The following is a 20026-nucleotide window of genomic DNA, read 5'->3' as shown; positions in this document are numbered from 1 at the left end:
CCTACCCTACAAGGGGAGAGCTGTTCTCAGCTCCCCTGTCAGTGAGGTGACATGTCAAATCCAGGGGGTGACACTGGAGTGACCTTTGCAGATATTTTGGAGCAGGTAGGTATGGCAGCCACACTCCTCTTCCATGTGGATACTGATGAAAATGTTCCCCCACAGACAGAATGGCCAGGCACTCTGGGTTGATCTAAGTACAGCAATACTCCATTTGCATTAACACCATCGAGGCAAATGTCCTTGCTGCCTATGGTTTACTCCAAGTCCTGTCTCACTAACACTGTCTATGGACCTGCGGGAACCCTCATTCTAACAGTCACAAAACTATCAACGCGTCTGAATCTGCCAACATGGTACTACTTGCATGAGTTTGAGATTAAAGAATGGCCCAAAAGCATTAAGGACACAGCGGGGCTCCGATGGTATCACTCGTCAGAGGCTTTGACTGAAACTTTCCAGTTGCCACCTCTACCTCTTTGTGTACTTCCTTCAGATTGCACTTTTGTTTAGTAGCAGTGAGAATGCTGCTTTTCCCAGGTGTATGTACTCAGCCCCCTACTGTACTCACTGTATACCCATGACTGCATCGCCAAATACCAGACTAATGCCATTGACAAGTTCACTGATGACACCACCACAGTCGGTCGAATCTCAGATGGCGATGAAACAGTCTACAGACAGGAGGTGGAAGACCTGGAAAAATGGAGAACTGAGAACAACCGAGCTCTCAATTCCGGCAAAACCAAGGAACCCATTATTGACTTTCGGCGGGATGTTACTCATGCCCCCCTACACGTTAACAGCACAGAGGTGGAACGAGTGGAGAGTGTCAAGCTCTTGGGAGTGGTCATCCTCAACAAGCTTTCTTGGACTCTTCATGTGGATGCACTGGTTACAAAGGCCCCATAGCTGAGGAAATTTGCCATGACGGTGAATACCTTTGCCAACTTTTATAAGTGCGCCGAGAGCATTCTGTCTGGATGTGTCACTACCTGGTATGGCAACTGTACCATTCAAGATCGGAGACGGTTACAGAGAGTGGTGAACTTGGCCCGGACAATCACAAAGGCCAACCTCCCATCTATAGAATCCATCTCCCAGGCCCACTGTCAAGGAAAGGCCGCCAGCATTCTCAAAGATCCATCCCACCCTGGCAATGCTTTTCTACACCTTCTACCACTGGGGAGAAGGTACAGAAACCTGAACACACACACACCAGCCGGTTTCAAAACAGTTTCTACCCCACTGTTGTTAGAATACTGAATGGACTCTCAAACTCTTAACATTCACCTGTACCTGTGTTTTTGTTTTTGCTGCTGTTTACCTATTATTTACTATCTGTGCTGCTTAACTCTGTGATCTGCCTGTATTGCTCACAAGACAAAGCTTTTCACTGTGTCTCGGTACATGTGACAATAAATTCAGTTCAGTTCAATCTGCCTTCCTTTCCTTGTGTGTTATTCTTTGTAGCATTTCAACATTGCTCTTTGTCCATGTTCATTCTGCTGGTTCAGCCTGGATGTCTATCAGCACAAGGTAAGATCTGCTCTGCTCTGCCGTGAATGTACTCCAGTTGTTGATTGCAATCTCAGTCCTTGTCCATCGCTTTACTGAGAGCGAGTTTCTCCTTTTGCAGTAGCTGAGCACTCACTACTGGGTCTTTTTGAGAACACCTTTTAGTTATGCAAAGCCATAAGATACTTTGAGCTATTCCTGGCTGCTCTGGCTTCTTAAGTAGACCTGTCACAATTTCATAATTTTGCCATTGTGCATAGCACTTTTTGTATCATCTTCATTCCTCCTGGCATTGAGAGAGGGAAGGTTGTGTCTTACCTGGAATGTCAGGTCTGATGGCAGAGTTTTCTAGTTGCTTGGAGGAGTTTTCACGGCTCTGAACAATCCTGTGCTTCTTTTTGAACTCCTCACCTTCAGTCTCAGCTTGACTCCCGACACCACGCTATGATCTCTGGCCTGGCCTGATCCGCAAGTTTATTGGAACTGAGTGCAAGGTGGTTGTCTTGGCTCAGCGCCTTGGGTGAAGGTCACATGACTACGGCAAGTCAGGAGGCGCATTGATACAGTATTCATTTTATCTTAAGCAAAAAATTAGCTTTTTAAATCTTTAAAGCAGAATGACATCATCTGGCCCTTTAAAGTGACAAATGTGACAAACAGAGCAAATATTTCACTTGGTTTATAATTATAGCCACTCAAAGAACGTTAGACACAAAGAGAAACTGACAGAAAATATCCTCACTTCCCTCCCACATTACATGATGGGCCATGTGGACTCGGCTTTAGCAAAATTACTTCCTGTCAGGTTGATAATGCCTTTACAAAGACGAATAAATAACATATTAACATTGATACTGATGAAAATAACAAATAATTTCAGCTTGTTTATGAATGTGTCACATATTAAGCGCTACCTGCACTGCATTATTCTCATGTCACTAGCTATTTTGTTGGGATTTCATGAGTTAGTTAACTGAGGTTATCCATCTGATTACTGCAACTGATGGGGCTGCAACATTAGAACAAGGAAGTAATCAGTGGTAGCAAAAAAAATGGAGTTCTCCATCTTGGATGTAATTTCTGAAAAAACATACAAACAGGAAGAATTTGATCCCTTAAATCATGACAGATATAATTTCTCTCTCACCCTGAAGTAATACAGAAACCAAGCCCAGGAGAAAAGGCTCCCAAGACGTGAATGCATCCAGCTGCACATTGGTGAGACCTCTTCTGGAATACTGTGTCCAGTTCCGGTCACCCTGTTACAGGAAGGATATTATTAAGCTAGAGAGGGTTCAGAAACATTTACCAGGACGTTGCTGGATATGGAAAGTTTGAGTTATAAAGAAAGGCCTGGGACATTTTTCACTGGAGCGTACTGAAAAAAGGTGACCTTATAGAAGTTTATAGAGAGGTGTGGATAGGGTCATTGGCAGGTGTCTTTTTCCGAGGGTGGGGGATTTCAAGACTGGGGGCCCATGTCTAAGGTGAGAGGAGAAAGGTTTAAAAAAGACACGAGGGGCAAATATTTTAAACAAAGGGTGGTTCATGTGTGGAATGAACTTCCAGAGGAAGTGGTAGATGTGGCTACAGTTACAACATTTACAAAACATTTGGATAAGGACATGCATAGGACAAGTTTGGAGGGAGATGGAGTAGGCAGGTGGGAGTAGTTTGACATGGGCTGGTTGGACCGAAGGGTTTGTTTCTGTGTTGTATGACTCTATGTGGGAAAACTGAAATTGTCAAGAAAGTCAGGAGCCGGAAGGGACAGGGTGACGGTTTATAACCACAGACCCACTAACAGCTGCTCAGGAAGGGACAGGGTGACGGTTTATAACCACAGATCCACTAACAGCTGCTCAGGAAGGGACAGGGTGACGGTTTATAACCACAGACCCACTAACAGCTGCTCAGGAAGGGACAGGGTGACGGTTTATAACCACAGACCCACTAACAGCTGCTCAGGAAGGGACAGGGTGACGGTTTATAACCACAGACCCACTAACAGCTGCTCCGGAAGGGACAGGGTGACGGTTTATAACCACAGACCCACTAACAGCTGCTCAGGAAGGGACAGGGTGACGGTTTATAACCACAGACCCACTAACAGCTGCTCAGGAAGGGACAGGGTGACGGTTTATAACCACAGACCCACTAAAAGCTGCTCAGGAAGGGACAGGGTGATGGTTTATAACCACAGACCCACTAACAGCTGCTCAGGAAGGGACAGGGTGACGGTTTATAACCACAGACCCACTAACAGCTGCTCAGGAAGGGACAGGGTGACGGTTTATAACCACAGACCCACTAACAGCTGCTCAGGAAGGGACAGGGTGACGGTTTATAACCACAGACCCACTAACAGCTGCTCAGGAAACTGCTTTTTAGCAAAGTGACCCACTTCCGTATTTTCTGACCAATCCCGAAATACGGATGCCGTGACATAAGAACGTGCAATCAGGAGCTGGATAGGCCTTTCAGATCTGCTCTGCTATCCAATAAGATCACAGCTGATCTGTTTGTGTGCGGAACTCCATATTCCCATCTATTTCCAATAACTCTCATATTGATTCCTGAAGCATCAGGGAGTAATGAGAATTTAACCACTCTGCTCTGCGCCAAGGTCATAGAGTCAAGTCATACAGTAATACAGCGTGGAAACAGGCCCTTCGGCCCAAACTGGTCCATGCTGACCATGATTCCCACTCAGCTATGGGAATATATATATTATATATATATATGGAATTATGGGCGGCACGGTGGCACAGTGGTTAGCACTGCTGCCTCACAGCGCCTGAGACCCGGGTTCAATTCCTGACTCAGGCGACTGACTGTGTGGAGTTTGCACGTTCTCCCCATGTCTGTGTGGGTTTCCTCCGGGTGCTCCGGTTTCCTCCCACAGTCCAAAGATGTGCGGGTCAGGTGAATTGGCCATGCTAAATTGCCCGTAATGTTAGGTAAGGGGCAAATGAAGGGATGGGGTATGGGTGGGTTTCGCTTCGGCGGGTCGGTGTGGACTTGTTGGGCCGAAGGGCCTGTTTCCACACTGTAAGTAATCTAATCTAGCTAGTTCCAATTGTCCATACCCTCCCCATCCATGTACCTGTCCCAATGATTTTTAAACGTTGCTGTTGTACCTGCCTCAAGCACTTTCACTGGCAGCCCGTTCCACATACACACCACTGTCTGTGTGAAGACGTTGCCCCTCAGCTCCTTCCAAAATCTTTCCCCTCTCACCTTGGGTCCATTCACCCGGACTTGTTCCTTTGACAGGGATGGGCCCTATCATCATGAAAAGATGAAATTGGTCACTCAGGCAGGAATAATAAAAAAAAGGACATTACTGAAATGGCGAATGACTGAAGACTCCCAGGATGCAGGGGACCATGAAGAGAATCTATCTGTCTTCATCTTAAAATGATTCAACAATCTCACTTCCACCACCTCACACTATCGTCTGAGAGAAAATAATTCCCTTTGTATCTGCCCTTAAAAGGGCAGCCCTTAATTTTAAAATAAGTTCCCCAGTTCAGAACTGATCTACGAGAGGAACCATCCCGTTGCACATTCACCTTGTTGAGACCATTCAGGATCTGACACACTTCAACCAAGTCACCCCTCGCTCTCTAACTCCAGGAGAAACCAGCCCAGTCTGTCCAACCTTTCCTCATAAAACAAACCCCTTCATTCTGGGTATTAATCCTGGAAACCTCCTCTAACCACTACCAGTTCATTTTTAAAAAATTGATTCACATGATGTGGGTGTCTCTGGCTGGACAGCATTTATTGCCCAGAGGGCAGTTAGGAGTCAACCCCATTGCTGTGGGTCTGGGGTCACATGGAGGCCAGACCAGGTACGGATGGAAGATTTCTTTCCGAAGGGACATTGGTGAACCAGATGGGTTTTCCCCAACAATTGACAATGGATTCATGGTCATCATTAAACTCTTAATTTACATCTGAGACTGCACACAGTATTTCACTGATGGTCTGTACAACTGAAGCAGAATATCTTTACTTTGACATGCAACTCCTCTTTGAATAAAGGTTAGCATCCTGTTCATATTCCTGACTCCACGGTGTACTTCAATCCTAACCTCTAGTGACATATGCACTACACCAATTGGATTGCTCTGTCCTGTGGAATTCTGCAGCTGTTCTACAATTAAGTAATATCCTTCCGTTTTAAAATTGTTCCTTCCAAAGCAGAATCCCTAAAGTGCAGAATAAGGCTATTTGGCCCATCAAACCTGTACCGAACAGCATCACTCCCAAACTCACCATCCTACTCTATCCCTATCACCCAGCATTTCCCATGGCTACCCACCTGAAGAGCACATCCCCAGATACCGGGGCAATTTAACTTGGCCAATCCATCCGAACCTGCACATCTTTGGATTGTGGGAGGAAACCCGTAGAGACACAGGGAGAATGTACAAACTCCACACAGACACTCGCCTGAGGCTGGGATCGAACCCGGGTCCCTGGCGCTGTGAGGCAGTCGTGATAACCACTGAGCCACCGTGCCACCCCAACTTCAAAGTGAACAATGCAAATTTGCATGATGTCAAAAGAAAATTTCTGGTTGAAGGGACTGGGTACGGGTGTGAGTGGTTAGGTTCTGTATTATGGTCTGATATTTCAGTAACCAATAAAACAGCAAAGAAATGTGGGGAAACAGTTCAACACCTCCCACCCCCTCTCGCCAACCCACCACCACCACACTCACTCCCCACCCCAACACCCTCCTCCCAAACCTCTCTCCCCATACCCACTTCCCATCCCAACACCCACCTCCCACCCCCTCTCCCCACCCCACCACACCCACTCCCCACCCCAACACCGTCCCCCCACCCCCTCTCCCCACCACCACACCCACTCCCCACCCCAACACCCACCTCCCACCCCCGACTCCCCACCCCACCATACCCACTCCCCACTACCACACCTTGTCCCCACCCCAACCCCCTCTCCTCACCACCACACCAACCCCCTCTCCAACCCCCTCTCCCTATTGCCCTCTCCTCACCCCCACTTCACTCCCCATTCCACACCACCGAACCCACACCCCACCTCAACCCCCGCTCCCCATCCCGACCACCTCTCCCCAGCCCACCCCCTCCCCCATCCTCCTTCTCCATCCCCCTCCGCCTCCACCACCCCTCTTCACATCCCTCCACCACCACACCCACTCACCATCCCAACACTCTCTCCCCACCCTCACCCCATCTCCCCATTCCCCCCACCACCACAACCACTCCCCACCCTGATCCTCATTCCCCACCCTAACACCCTCTCCACACCCCCCACCACCACATCCCTCCCCACCCCAAACCCCTCTCCGCTCTCCACCACCCTCTGCACCTGCACCCATCAGGAATGAAGGGCTTCTGCTTGAAACGTCGATTCTCCTGCTCCTCAGATGCTGCCTGATCAGCTGTGCTTTTCTAGCACCACCCTCTCGACTCTGTTCTCCACGTTGCAGAGAGGGTTAGGTGGAGATTTAATAGGATCTTTGAAATCATTGACAGAGAAACTGGGGAGCAATTGTTTTCAGTGGCCAGAGAGCTGGCCCTGTTTTATGATCCAAAATGGGGATGAGGAGACCTTTCTCTTTCCAGAGCACATTGCTAAGCTCTAGAATGTGGAGAGCAGGTTGGACTTGGATTCAGTCGTAACTGTGCTCAGGAAATGGGAGAAATCCTTGATGTGGAACAAAGGAGGTGGGACACCTTCAGTTGCCCTTTCAAAGAGCTTGCACAGGCTGATGGACTGAAGGGCCTCCTGCACTGAATGACAATGACTAGATGTTTGATGTTAAAATGTGGGAATTTGATAAAAAAGTCCGATTTGGGAAGGAAAGAGCTGTTTATCCAGCTGGCTGGAGAAAAGCTCATCTAAGCCATCGACACTGACAGGGACTTTATTGAAACTTACCCTCATTCACCAAAACATTAATAATTGCCTCTCTTCTCACAAAAATGAAGCATAATTTCTTCAGTAAATTTATAGAGTCAGAGAGGTCCACCACACAGAAAAAGGCCCTTCGACCCATTATGGCTGCTTCTGTCTTGTTACTTTCATCTCTTTCATTCGTGGGATAGCTACTACATTAAGACCTGCAAAATTTCTAATCATTTTTCATGTTTTGAAAGATTTCATTGACGTTGGTTGCTCATTTTTCAAGGTGTGTGGCATTCCAAGTATCAGCATTAGCTTTGACAATTGAAAATGAATGTTACATCTGGACCATAATAAAGATTATGGTGTATTGCAAGCTGTCATCAATCATACAGCATTGGTGACATAGCTTACTCTTTTATTAATGGATATTAAAATATTTAAATGGTTTTCAGGCAATTTATATTTTGTAAATTACTATTTCTCGCTTCAGCCTCATAATTGATTTCTGCATCAATTGTCCATTAATGATGTATTTTACTCAGTAATGTTGCTGAAATAATTTCTCCTGATACTTTCGGTTTATCTGAGTTATAGGTCTCGGGCAGTGTGCAGAGCACCATACCTAGATCCATTCAAATAAACATCTCGAGGACGGTTTCCCCAGTGAAGAAAGGAGTAAAAAAAACCTGAAAAACAGAGACAGCAGCATGTTCCTTCTGGGGAGATAGCAGAGGGGAAAAGTTCTTTAGTAGTGCGATAAAGAAATGCCATTAAATATAACGAAAAACATGTCAAACAGTAATTTCTAAGGCACAGTTTTGGGTTTAATCTAATCATATATCAGTTTGGTAAAACACACGTTTCTGTAGAAGCATTTATCGATGGGAGTGAACGAGAAACAATGTCGACAGCCTGAAAATCTTTGTTGAAAAATGAGCAGTAGACACATAAGCAAACTGATTGTCAGTGCCTTGTTAAAGACCTGCAAGCCAGCTGTGCAACACTACACCATAAAACATAGAGTTCAGTAGCTGATTTCCTCCTTCCTAAAGATGAGGAAACATATCTTGACCCAGAGAGTGGGGAGCCTGTGGAACTCACTTCCACAGAAAGCGACTGAGGTGGAAACTTTGAACATTTTCAAGAGGGGGTTATGTATAGTTCACACAGCTAAGGGGATCACAGGCTATGCACAGAAAGTGGGAATAAGGTACAGAGTTGGATTCTAAAGGACCAAAAAACCGAGCAATTGCAAATGCTGGAAATCAGAAACAAAAACAGAAATTGCTGGAAATGTTCAGCAGGTCTGGCAGTATCTGTAGAGAGAAAGCAGAGTTAATGGTTTGGATCCAGATTCCTGATGAAGGGCTCTGGTCCAAAACGTCGATTTTCCTGCTCCTCGGATGCTGCCTGACCTGCTGTACTTTTCCAGCAACACATTCTCAATTCTGCTCTCCAGCATCTGATAACCTCACTGTCTCCTGGTTTGGATCCAGTAACCCAGTCACAGAGTGACTGGTTAAATGTTAACTCTGCTTTCTCTCCACGGATGCTATGAGACCTGCTGAGTGCCTCCAACAATTTCTGTTTTTGTTAATGAGTTGGATGATCAGCCATGATGATATTGAATGGTGGAGCTGGCTCAAATGGCCTACTCCTGCTCCTAAGTTCTGTGTTTCTAAGAGTCGAAATATTAACTCTGTTCCTCTCTCTGAAGATGCTGCCAAACCTGCTGAGTTTTTCCAGCATTCTTTGTGTTAATTGTGCCTGAGGCCATATAGCTCAGCTAGCTGGACAACTGGTTCCCAATGTAAGGTAACACTGGCAGCTGGAATCACCTGGCATTGACTCTCTGTTTAAGCCACCACCAGTTATCTCCCTCTCTAATGACAGAACAGCCCAATGGTCTGGTAAGGTTATGACATCTTTAGCTTGAGATTTCAGTCCCTGTTTCTGAAGAGAGAAAGAAGGACTTGATTTATTGAGCACCTTCCCATGATCTTGGAATATTGTACAGTACTGTACTGAGTAATTAACTTCAGAGAGGGGAACATTACTGGAAGAATTAATGTGACTGCAAGTTAAGGAATCGCTGCATCTCAGAATTCCAGAGCTGCAGAGATAGTAGAATCACGGGTTATAGTTATCCACCATTGCCCAGCTTGTGGACTAGTCCCCAGTGGATTGGAAGCTGTACATGTAACATCGCTATTGACGCCAGGAGGGAGAGAGAAACCAGCCAATAGGCAGGAACTGATGCGATGGTACTGACACTAGACTAACAATTCTAAAAGTGACTTGTGCACAGTAAGGACTGCAGATGCTGGAAGTCAGTGTCAATAGAATCGGCTTGAAATGTTCATTCTCCTACTCCCCAGATGCTGTCTGACCTGCTGTACTCTTCCAGCTTCGCATTGATTTCGCGTTGAGAGTTCGAGAAGCCTCAGGTTAATACTCCAGGAATTTAGGTCCAGATCCCACCCGCAGTATTGTGGTGAAATTTCAATTTGATACACCAACACTGGTTTTGACACTGATCCAGAGACCCAGGCAATGTTCTGGGGACCTGGGTTCAAACCCTGCCACAGTAGATGGGGCAGTTTGGGCTGAATAATAAATTGGCATGACGAGTCTAATGATGACCATGAATCCATTGTCGGTTGTTGGAAAAACCCATCTGGTTCAATAATATCCCTTAGGGAAGGAACTGCCTTTATCTGGTCTGGAGTGGGACTTGGATACAGTCAGGTACTTATGGGAGTAGACGATGTCAGCCAGACAACAAGATATTTCATTGGACAATGAGGATGAATCACCTGGGGACTCCAGATGTAGATCCAAGAGATTGGAAGCAAAGCTATTGATGAGGATGGTGCACTGGTAAAACTGGAGCTTTTGGAGAACCAGCTCTGAACTGGATGCACGAGGAGCAAGGTGAGGTAGAAGTGGTCAGACATCTCCCAACCTGTATGATGGTGTGAGAGACACACTGAGCTGTAGCAATGATAGGAATGAACTGGGGAGGAGACACCACATTCAGAAACCTGAGGGAAAATCAAGCTGGAGATTAGGCAGCAGTTTGCCAGGGTGAAGTGCTTATTTTTGGAAGATAGCAGTGTTGGTGATGGAAGGGAACCTTAGAGTCATAGAGTTATACAGCATGGAAACAGATGGGATAATGGTCTCTGTGAAGTTATTTCAAGAATAAAATTCTGACAATTTGTTTACTCAGTGATGTACAGTTCAAGATAGAGATGGCTATTGGTTAACAGACATTTAACATACTGTAAATAAAGTTCCTATACAATTCAGTCTAGCTTGTCTATGCTGACCAGATTTCCCAACCCAATCTAGTCCCACCTGCCAGCACCTGGCCCATATCCCTCCAAACCCTTCCTATTCATATACCCATCCAGATGCCTTTTAAATGTTGTAATTGTACCAGCCTCTACCACTTCCTCTGGCAGCTCATTCCATACACGTATCACCCTCTGTGTGAAAAGGTTGTCCATTAGATCCCTTTTATATCTTTCCCTTCTCACCTTAAACCTATGCCCTCTAGTTTTGGGCTCCTCTATCCTGGAGAAAAGACTTTGGCTATTCACCCTATCCATAAGTCAGTCATTGAGAGGAAGGAGCCCTTAACCATGTTAACAAGTGCTGTTGTTGGGAATTTCTATGCTTATCAATTGACTGTTACATATATTACTTTTATGACAAATATAATTAAGACTGCTTATTTTCTAGATTCAAATAACCTCTTTGTATGAGATACTGTCACAGGAGTAAAGCTGGGATGCTTTTTAAACAAAAATCGTTTCATTTGATTTTTGTTCAATTTGTCTTGCTGATTGGAATTGATATAGATCTGTAACAAATTATGAAAAATATATTCGCTTATTCCAAGACCGAAGACTATCTGAAGATTTGAGAGTCGGTATATAAGCATTGCTCCAGTAAGTGGGCAAACATTATAAATCAAAATTGTGTTCTGATCAATATCCCTGTGTAAGTCACTTTATGAAAACTTCATGCATGTTAATAGCTCTATTGGAAGCTCATAAAATATTTTTCCTATTTAATGAATGCTTGCTATCATCTGAAATGTTCCATCAATGCACAAAATGATGAAATGCATTTCAATATGTTCAGTGAGAGCAAAAATCTGTTAACCAACAGCCATGTAAATTTTGAACTATACATCATTGACTAAACAAATTGTTAGAATTTTGTTCTTGAAGTACTCCACAGAGGTGGGTCATATCACCAAGACACCCTTTACTTACATGTGGGAAGTCCTTGACTCTGGCATAGTTTCTCAGTAGGTTGCACTCCCCCTCCCACTCCACCGAGGACATGCAGGTCCTTGGACTCCTCCACCGGCAGAACACAACTACACGACGGCTGGAGGAGGAGCGCCTCATCTTCCGCCTGGGAACCCTCCAACCACAAGGTATGAATTCAGATTTCTCCAGCTTCCTCATTTACCCTCCCCCCACCTTGTCTCAGTCGGTTCCCTCAACTCAGCACCGCCCTCCTAACCTGCAATCCTCTTCCTGACCTCTCCGCCCCCACCCCACTCCGGCCTATCACCCTCACCTTGACCTCCTTCCACCTATCCCACCTCCATCGCCCCTCCCCCTAGTCCCTCCTCCCTACCTTTTATCTCAGCCTGCTTGGCTCTCTCTCTCTTATTCCTGATGAAGGGCTTATGCTCGAAACGTCGAATTCTCTATTCCTGAGATGCTGCCTAACCTGCTGTGCTTTGACCAGCAACACATTTGCAGCATAGTTTCTCAGAGACAGCACTCAAAGTGTCAAAATCTCCTCTTTGTATCTGTCAGCCAGGGCTCCCTGATTGGACCAGATTAACAGCCCCAATCAGCGAACTCATATTCTATGAGGAAAAGGCTGGAGCAGGAACAGGAACAAAGTACAGTGTTTAATCATTCTATGTCTGATTATGTGATCCTGTTTATTGATGCTCACTGTGTTTGATTGGATAAGCCTGTGCATGGACTCAGGAAAATAGAAAAAGCTGTAGAAAGGACCAGAAGCCTAAGCTAAAAGTATGGATTAGACATTTACTGTACTGCAGTTAAAGTGCCAACTTATAAACTAGTGTCATCTCTGCATAGCTCTTCTATGTCATGTACAATCAGATGTTTATTCAAAGATTGGCTTAGAATTCCAATTCTGAGTATCCCTTTATCCAGAATCAACTTTTACCTTTACAAGTGTGCAATTATCTACTGTGTATTTTAATCAATTTCTAATTTTATTTCATTTTTCCATATTTTCAGTTTTAACATTTATTGTGAACCTTTTAAAATGAATCAGTCCTTTGGTATCTATCCTTATATTAAAGACTATTGGTTGAGGGAGAGCAGTCATTAAAATGCTTTTCCCTAATTTTCTTTCTTCTTAATTTGTAACTCACACTATACTGATCAAAAATATATTCTCCTCATAGTTGTGAAATATGAACCTTTTCCCTTATACACCCTCCTTAAACAAATAGAGATACAATTACTTGGCTCTGTTCATTTTGAGGATCAACATCTCTGTCTTTATTTGATGCCTGTATGTGTTTTTGAAGATGAGGGGTTGAGAAACAATGGGAAACTGTACCATATGGGGTGATGGAAACTGTACCACACAGGGTGATGGAAACTGTACCATCCAGGGTGATGGAAACTGTACCACACAGGGTGATGGAAACTGTACCATCCAGGGTGATGGAAACTGTACCACACAGGGTGATGGAAACTGTACCACACAGGGTGAAAACCACTGACAATTTGCTATCACTTGTTTGCAATTCCACCCAAGATCTTCTTTCTCGCCAGATCCAGTTGATATGTCACGGGAAAGCTTTGTTAGGTAAAAGTTGATTCTGGATAAAGGAATGATCAGAAGTGGAATTCTAATCCAACCTTCGAATAAACATCTGATTAATCAGGCCGAAGCTTGAAAGAGTGGGTTTAAAAAGTCACATTCTTCACACAGCATAATTTCCCTCAGACCAGTGGTGGCGAGTGGCTGGTGACTTTTGAAGTTTGTGGAGATATTAACCTGTTGAGGTTTCACTCATAGCTGTCACTTGTTAAGGAGGACAATCACCAAAGCCTAACGAATAAGAAGGACTGATATACCCGTCTAGTTTCACTGATGAGTACAAAACGATGTTCTGTTGGTTTTGTACCTAGCTGCTTTGTAAATGATACCAGATGTTTAGGTTTTACCATTCTGCCTGGAAATCCATACTGGTGGTATTGATGAGCTATTTAGTTCATTTCTTCCTAATGCCTTCTTACTATTTTTACTAACATTCCTAACTCAACTCCAAATGTTAAAATTCCAGTGACATATTTAGGGATTGCCACGACAATCAACTTGATGAAGAATGACCGTTCGATGCATTACACCCAAGAATTGGACTCAGGCTCTCACTGAGGGAACTCAAAACCAAGAGCGATAGAAATTGTTTTATCTCAGTTGGATTGGTCTTTACTATATTTTTAATTTCAAGTTGAGAAGACCAGAAGTAAGAATCCTTTTTTTAATTGACCAGCAACTGAATAGTAATTACAGCACAAGCATTTGCTTTTCACTGATTCCAATAATCAACAGAAATACTGAAGAAATGTAACTATTTTGTCTAAAAACTGATTGTGACATAATCTGATATATTTTATGTGAGAAGAATTGTTTAGACAATGCTCTGGAAGCTGAAGTCTAAGTGTATGCCATAATTTGTTGTGACTTTGTAGGAGATTACTTTTCCTAGGTAAAAATCACACAACACCAGGTTATATAGACCAACAGGTTTAATTGGAAGCACTAGCTTTCAGAGCGCCGCTCCTTCATCAGGTGATTGTGGAGAATAAGATTGTGAGACACAGAATCTATAGCAAAAGTTTAAGTGTGATGTAACTGAAATTATATATTGAAAAAAGACCCAGATTGTTTGTTAAGTCTCTCATCTTTTGGGATGACCATGTTAGTTTCAGTTCATTCAAATGTAAATTGCAAAACATTTTTTAAAAGTTACATTTTCAGGTGAACTTGAACAATTGGTGTCCTGTTGGCTCAGATAATGTATTGAAGGTGTTAGCTCCCTGTGTGAGGCTGTCTGTGCCACAATGATCAGACTGATCCTAATCTAAAAAATGGAGATACAGAATCTTACATGGATTCATGCAGTTTTTGAGCAAAGTAAAATGTAATTCTGCAAATACAAATTCACCCCCCAAACTTATATGTGTATGTGTACATATGGGTGTGTTTTTGTTGGTGGGGGGGAGCGGGGGTGTTTTGGAGGGGAGGGGGGGATTATGACTGTCTGTGAGAGTATGTGTATGTGTGTCAGTGTCAGTGTGAAAGGGGTATGAGTCTATGAGAGGGTGTGTGTGTGTGTGTGTATGTGTGTGTGTCTGTGTATATATAGTGCAATGGGGTCACCTGTATTGTCACCTGTCCAAGTGGACTTCGGGACAGGCAGCAATGAAAAGTGACCGAGCGGAGGCTGATAGCCAAGTTCGGTCCCCATGGGGATGGCCTCAACTGGGACCTTGGGTTCACGTCACACTACAGGAGACCCTACTGCACTACACACACACACACACACACACACGCACACACGCACAGACACACAGACATACACATACGCACAGACACACATACAGACACACACACAGACACAGACACACAGACACAGACACACACACAAACTGACGTACACAGACACACACTCAGACTCTCTCTCATACACTCACACATACACTTACACACACCCACTCTCACAGGCTTAACCCCTTTACACTCACACTCACACACATATACACATGCTCTCACAGACACTCATAACCACCCCCTCTACACACACAGACAACACACACGTAAGTTTGTGGGGTGAAGTTGTATTTGCAGAATTACGTTTTATTTTGCTCAAAAACTGCATGAATCCATGTAAGATTCTGTGAATCTGTTTTTTAGATTAGAATCGGTCTGATCATTGTGGCACAGACAGCCTCACACAGGGAGCTAACACCTTCAATACATTATCTGGGCCGACATGACACCAATTGTTAAAGATCATTTGAGAATGTAACTTTTAAAACAAACGTTGAAAGAACTGAAACCAACATGGTCACTCTAAAATATGAGAGACTTAACAAACAATCAGGTCTTTTTCAATATATAACTTCAGTGACATCACACTGTAAACGTTTGCTATAAATTCTGTGTTTTACAATCTTATTCTCCACAATCATCTGATGAAGCAGCAGTGCTCTAAAAGCTAGTGCTTTCAAATAAATCTGTTGGTCTGTAACCTGGTGTTGTGTGAGTTTTAACTTTATACACCCCAGTCCAACACCAGCATCTCCACATCATTACTTTTCCTACACAGTCAAAACCACTGAGGCGAATGTTTGATTTAATTAGCATCACGTGTTATGAGCAGGGCAGATAGCTTGTTCTACCCATAGGGGACTACATTGCAAACGCAGTGTTGGCATTCAATATTAATCCTACAATTATATTTCAGAGCTTGCACTTGAATGGCAGTTGCTTGGTGCCAATTGGGGAGTTGGAGTTTGGGTGTGTAATAAAGTGTGCAACGTCTGTAATAAAGTGTGCAACGTCTGTATTTTCAAGTTTATGGATAAAAGCGTAATTAAAAGGAACCTGACCCTAACTTTAACTGAATCTCACACTACACCCAATCTCATCCAAATCTAACAATATCACAATTGGAACAGTGCGTCGCGATAGTTAACCCAATCCGCGTTAAACAGGAATCTTACTGTAGTTACATTTCTGCTAGTTTCCCAGCTCTAGCCTCTTGTGAATATATTCAGAGACTGACCTCCATGGGAAGTAAAACAAAATCGAAAACTATGGTCCATGAAGCCAGATCTTATTCTGGGATCTGAATTGTCCAGTTTTACCATCAGCTTGGATCTTGAATGACTCACTTCTGCTCCTAAGTTCTAGATTCCTCCATGAGATTTAAAGTCAAGGCAACATCCTCTCTCTTGGGTTTAAATATAAGCTGCTCCATCTTGATTCAAACAAATGTAAGCAAGCCTTTGTCTAACATATTGACTCATGATTATTTGGCATTGACATATTGAGCTAGACAGTATGGTCATCATGGATCTTTTTGAAGGTAAATTGGTTTCTGCATTTTCCTATATTTCAACTGTGAACCATTTCTCTAGAGTCTTTCAGTTGTGAAACATGTGAGGATGTGAAAGGCACTATATAAATGCAAGTCTTTTTTTTGCCTTCATCATTATATAGATTGATTATTGCAATGGCATTTGGAATTTTAACATAGTTTTAAACAGTGTAGATAATTGGGATAGAGAGAAGATAAACTGGGACCATTGACTAAGAACTGTAAAACAATCAATTGCATTTTGAATTTGCTGGCTTGAAGCTATTGTTACATTGTGAAGCATCAACATTTGGTGTAATAATGTAACATTTGATAGAAGTTTGTTCTGAGTGTCAAAAGTTTCAAAGATATTCTCATCCTGACATCTCACGCTTTTCAAATCTTCAAAATCTCCCTGCTTGAACTCAATCTAACATCTAGTGACTTCAAAGTTTTCAAAGAGCTAATTTCTTGTAATCTCATTGCATCTACATTTCCATCAAATCAATGCATTGGATCCTTTTCGTTACCTTTTCGCGATTTATCTCCATGACTGTTTGATGAATGGTGTTAGCTGGTCTGCAACAGTTGTGGTGTTCTTTCATTATCCTGAACAGCATCATCGGGAGATCAGCCTTTGTTGGAATATAGTGCAATGAGTCAACTGTCAGATATTGGAATTTACCATTGAAATAATCTGACAGCTGCGCTGAATAAAAACATGGATATATACAAAGACAAGGTGACTTTCAAAATCATTGACTTTTCCCAACAAAACCATTTTCTTGCTAGGATTGGCCCCGTTTATTCTATTTATTTTTCAAATTTCTCAATATCTTTACTTACCCTGATGTGGCATGTTTGTAATTTTGTTCAAAGATGTTTCAAAGCTTTAATGTAATAATTGGATCTTTTACCCAGCATATTTGGAATGCGGTAAATTGTTTTATCAGGATCTTGTGAAATTAGCAATAAAAACAGAAAGTGCGGTTTCAGGTTTCCACCTGTAAAATTGGCTTGTCTTTTCTGTAGGGCACATTCCCCCCAGAGATAGTGTCCCACAGCATTGGCCACTGTGCAAGGTGGAGGGAGAGAAAATCTATCAAAAAGCATTTTCACACAGCTACCTCTGGAAGTCAGAACCCACTGTGACCTGACGGGTAACTGCGACCCCGTGGGTAATGTGCATGATGGGAAATGATGCTAACTTTCCATAAACACCAGGTCAGCATGCTGTGGAAGGAAGAGGGAAAACCAGACTGCTGATCAGAGCAAATGTTTGACACTAAAGGTTACTTCACTTCTGTAGTTATAAAAAGAGATGAAGTAAGCATGTTAGCAGGAATCATGGACAGAGATTTCTTCTGTTTACATATGTAATGAGATCAGAACTATAAGGGGGCATGACATAGAACAATCTGGAAGACTGGGACTAAAAAACATTGAAAAGAAGGCGCATTGAAGACATCAGTAGGGACAACTAGAGACCGACCATCACTAAGAGGAGACCGTGAGTGCAGAACTCAGAGAAAACTTGTCATAATGAGCCAGGCCACTGGGCAGTTCCTAGACTCTAGCGAGATTGGGTGGTTTCTGAGAGCTGAAGAGTTAGTAATAAGGGAGGAGTTGTATTAGATTCCAATTTAGCTTGCAGTCCTTTGTCATAATATTTGACACCCTAGTGGAAAGGGGTCAGCACTCACTGAATGACCTTATTCCTGGATGGACTGGGTGAAGCAAATGCCATCTGACATATACCTTCCCAACCGCGCCCACCGCGCCCCCCCGCCCCCACCCCCCACCTCACTCACAACAGGAAATGACACTGCAGGCTGGCCATCTAGCTTGGATTGCATGGCTTGGGTTTGACAGACTTGTCTTTTGTTCCTTGACGTTGCTATGAGCACAGATCAATCCCCACCCCTTACCTTGGTCACTGGCCTCCATTACACAAACTCTTTACCTGCCAACAGCAGGAAGTTTATTAACCAGGGATCACAGATTATTAATCAGGGATCACGGATTATCAACCAAGGATCACAGATTATTAACCAGGGAACATAGGTTATTAACCAAGGATCACAAATTATTAATCAAGGATCACAGATTATTAACCAGGGATCACAGATTTAAGGCAATTGTTGTGGTTCTGCTCGCCGAGCTGGAAGTTTTTGCTGCAAACGTTTCGTTCCCTGGCTAGGGAACATCATCAGTGCTGTTGGAGCCTCGTGTGAAGCGCTGCTTTGATGTTTCTTCCGGTATTTATATTGGTTTGTTCTTGCCGCTTCCGGGTGTCAGTTTCAGCTGCAGTGATTTGTATGTGGGGTCCAGGTCGATGTGTCTGTTAATGGAGTTTGTGGATGAATGCCATGCTTCTACACCCGGAAGCGGCAAGAACAAACCAATATAAATACCGGAAGAAACATCAAAGCAGCGCTTCACACGAGGCTTCAACAGCACTGATGATGTTCCCTAGCCAGGGAACGAAACGTTTGCAGCAAAAACTTCCAGCTCGGCGAGCAGAACCACAACAACGGATACCCGAGCTACAAATCTTCAATCAGATTTTAAGGCAATTGGCATGAGACCGAAAGGGAAGGTAAGGAGAATTATTTTTACGTACTAAGTTATGATCACAGAATAACTGAAAGGTCATTAGAACAATAAGAACTAGGAAATCGAGTCCACCATTCAGCCCCTCGAGCCTGCTCTGCCATTTAATTCTATCATGGCTGATCTCATCTCGGTCTCAAATCTATTTTCCTGCCTCTTTCCATTACTTGAATCCATTACTCATTAAAAAGCTGTCGATCTCTCCCTTAAATTTACTTAATGTCCCAGCATCCACCACAGTATGGGAGAGTGAAATCCATAGATTCACGTCCCTTAAAGAGAAGTAATTCCTCCCCATCTCTGTTTTAAATCTGCTGCCCCTTATCCTAAAGCTGTGACCTCTTGTTTTAGATTGCCCCACATGACGAAGCCATCCTCTCAGCATCTACTCTGTCAATCCCCCTTCAGCATCTTATTGCCCTCAATGAGATCTTCTCTCATTCTTCTAAACCCTGGAGAGTATCGGCCTAAACTGCTCAATCTGTCTCCACGAGTCAAACCTCCCATCTCTGGAATCAATCTAGTGAACCCCCTCTGAACTACCTTCAATACAATTGCAACCTTCCTCAAGTAAGGGGTTCCCAAACTGTACAGAATCCTCCAGGTGTGGAAACATTAATGCCTCATGTAGTTGCAACACTTTGCTACTTCTATATTCTGTTCCTTCAGCCATAACACAAATGGAGCCCGTCCCCTCATTGTCTCTGTGCTGGCTGTCCAAAGGAACAAATTGTCTCGGGTCACACCCACTGCCTTCTCCTTGTAGCCCTGCATCATTTTTCCCTCATTCACAAGGATCCAATTGCCTTTCGAATGTCTTGA

This window comes from Hemiscyllium ocellatum, chromosome 20, assembly GCF_020745735.1.
Source record: "Hemiscyllium ocellatum isolate sHemOce1 chromosome 20, sHemOce1.pat.X.cur, whole genome shotgun sequence".
Classification (NCBI taxonomy): Eukaryota; Metazoa; Chordata; class Chondrichthyes; order Orectolobiformes; family Hemiscylliidae; genus Hemiscyllium; species Hemiscyllium ocellatum.
This window is presented reverse-complemented; position numbering follows the sequence as displayed.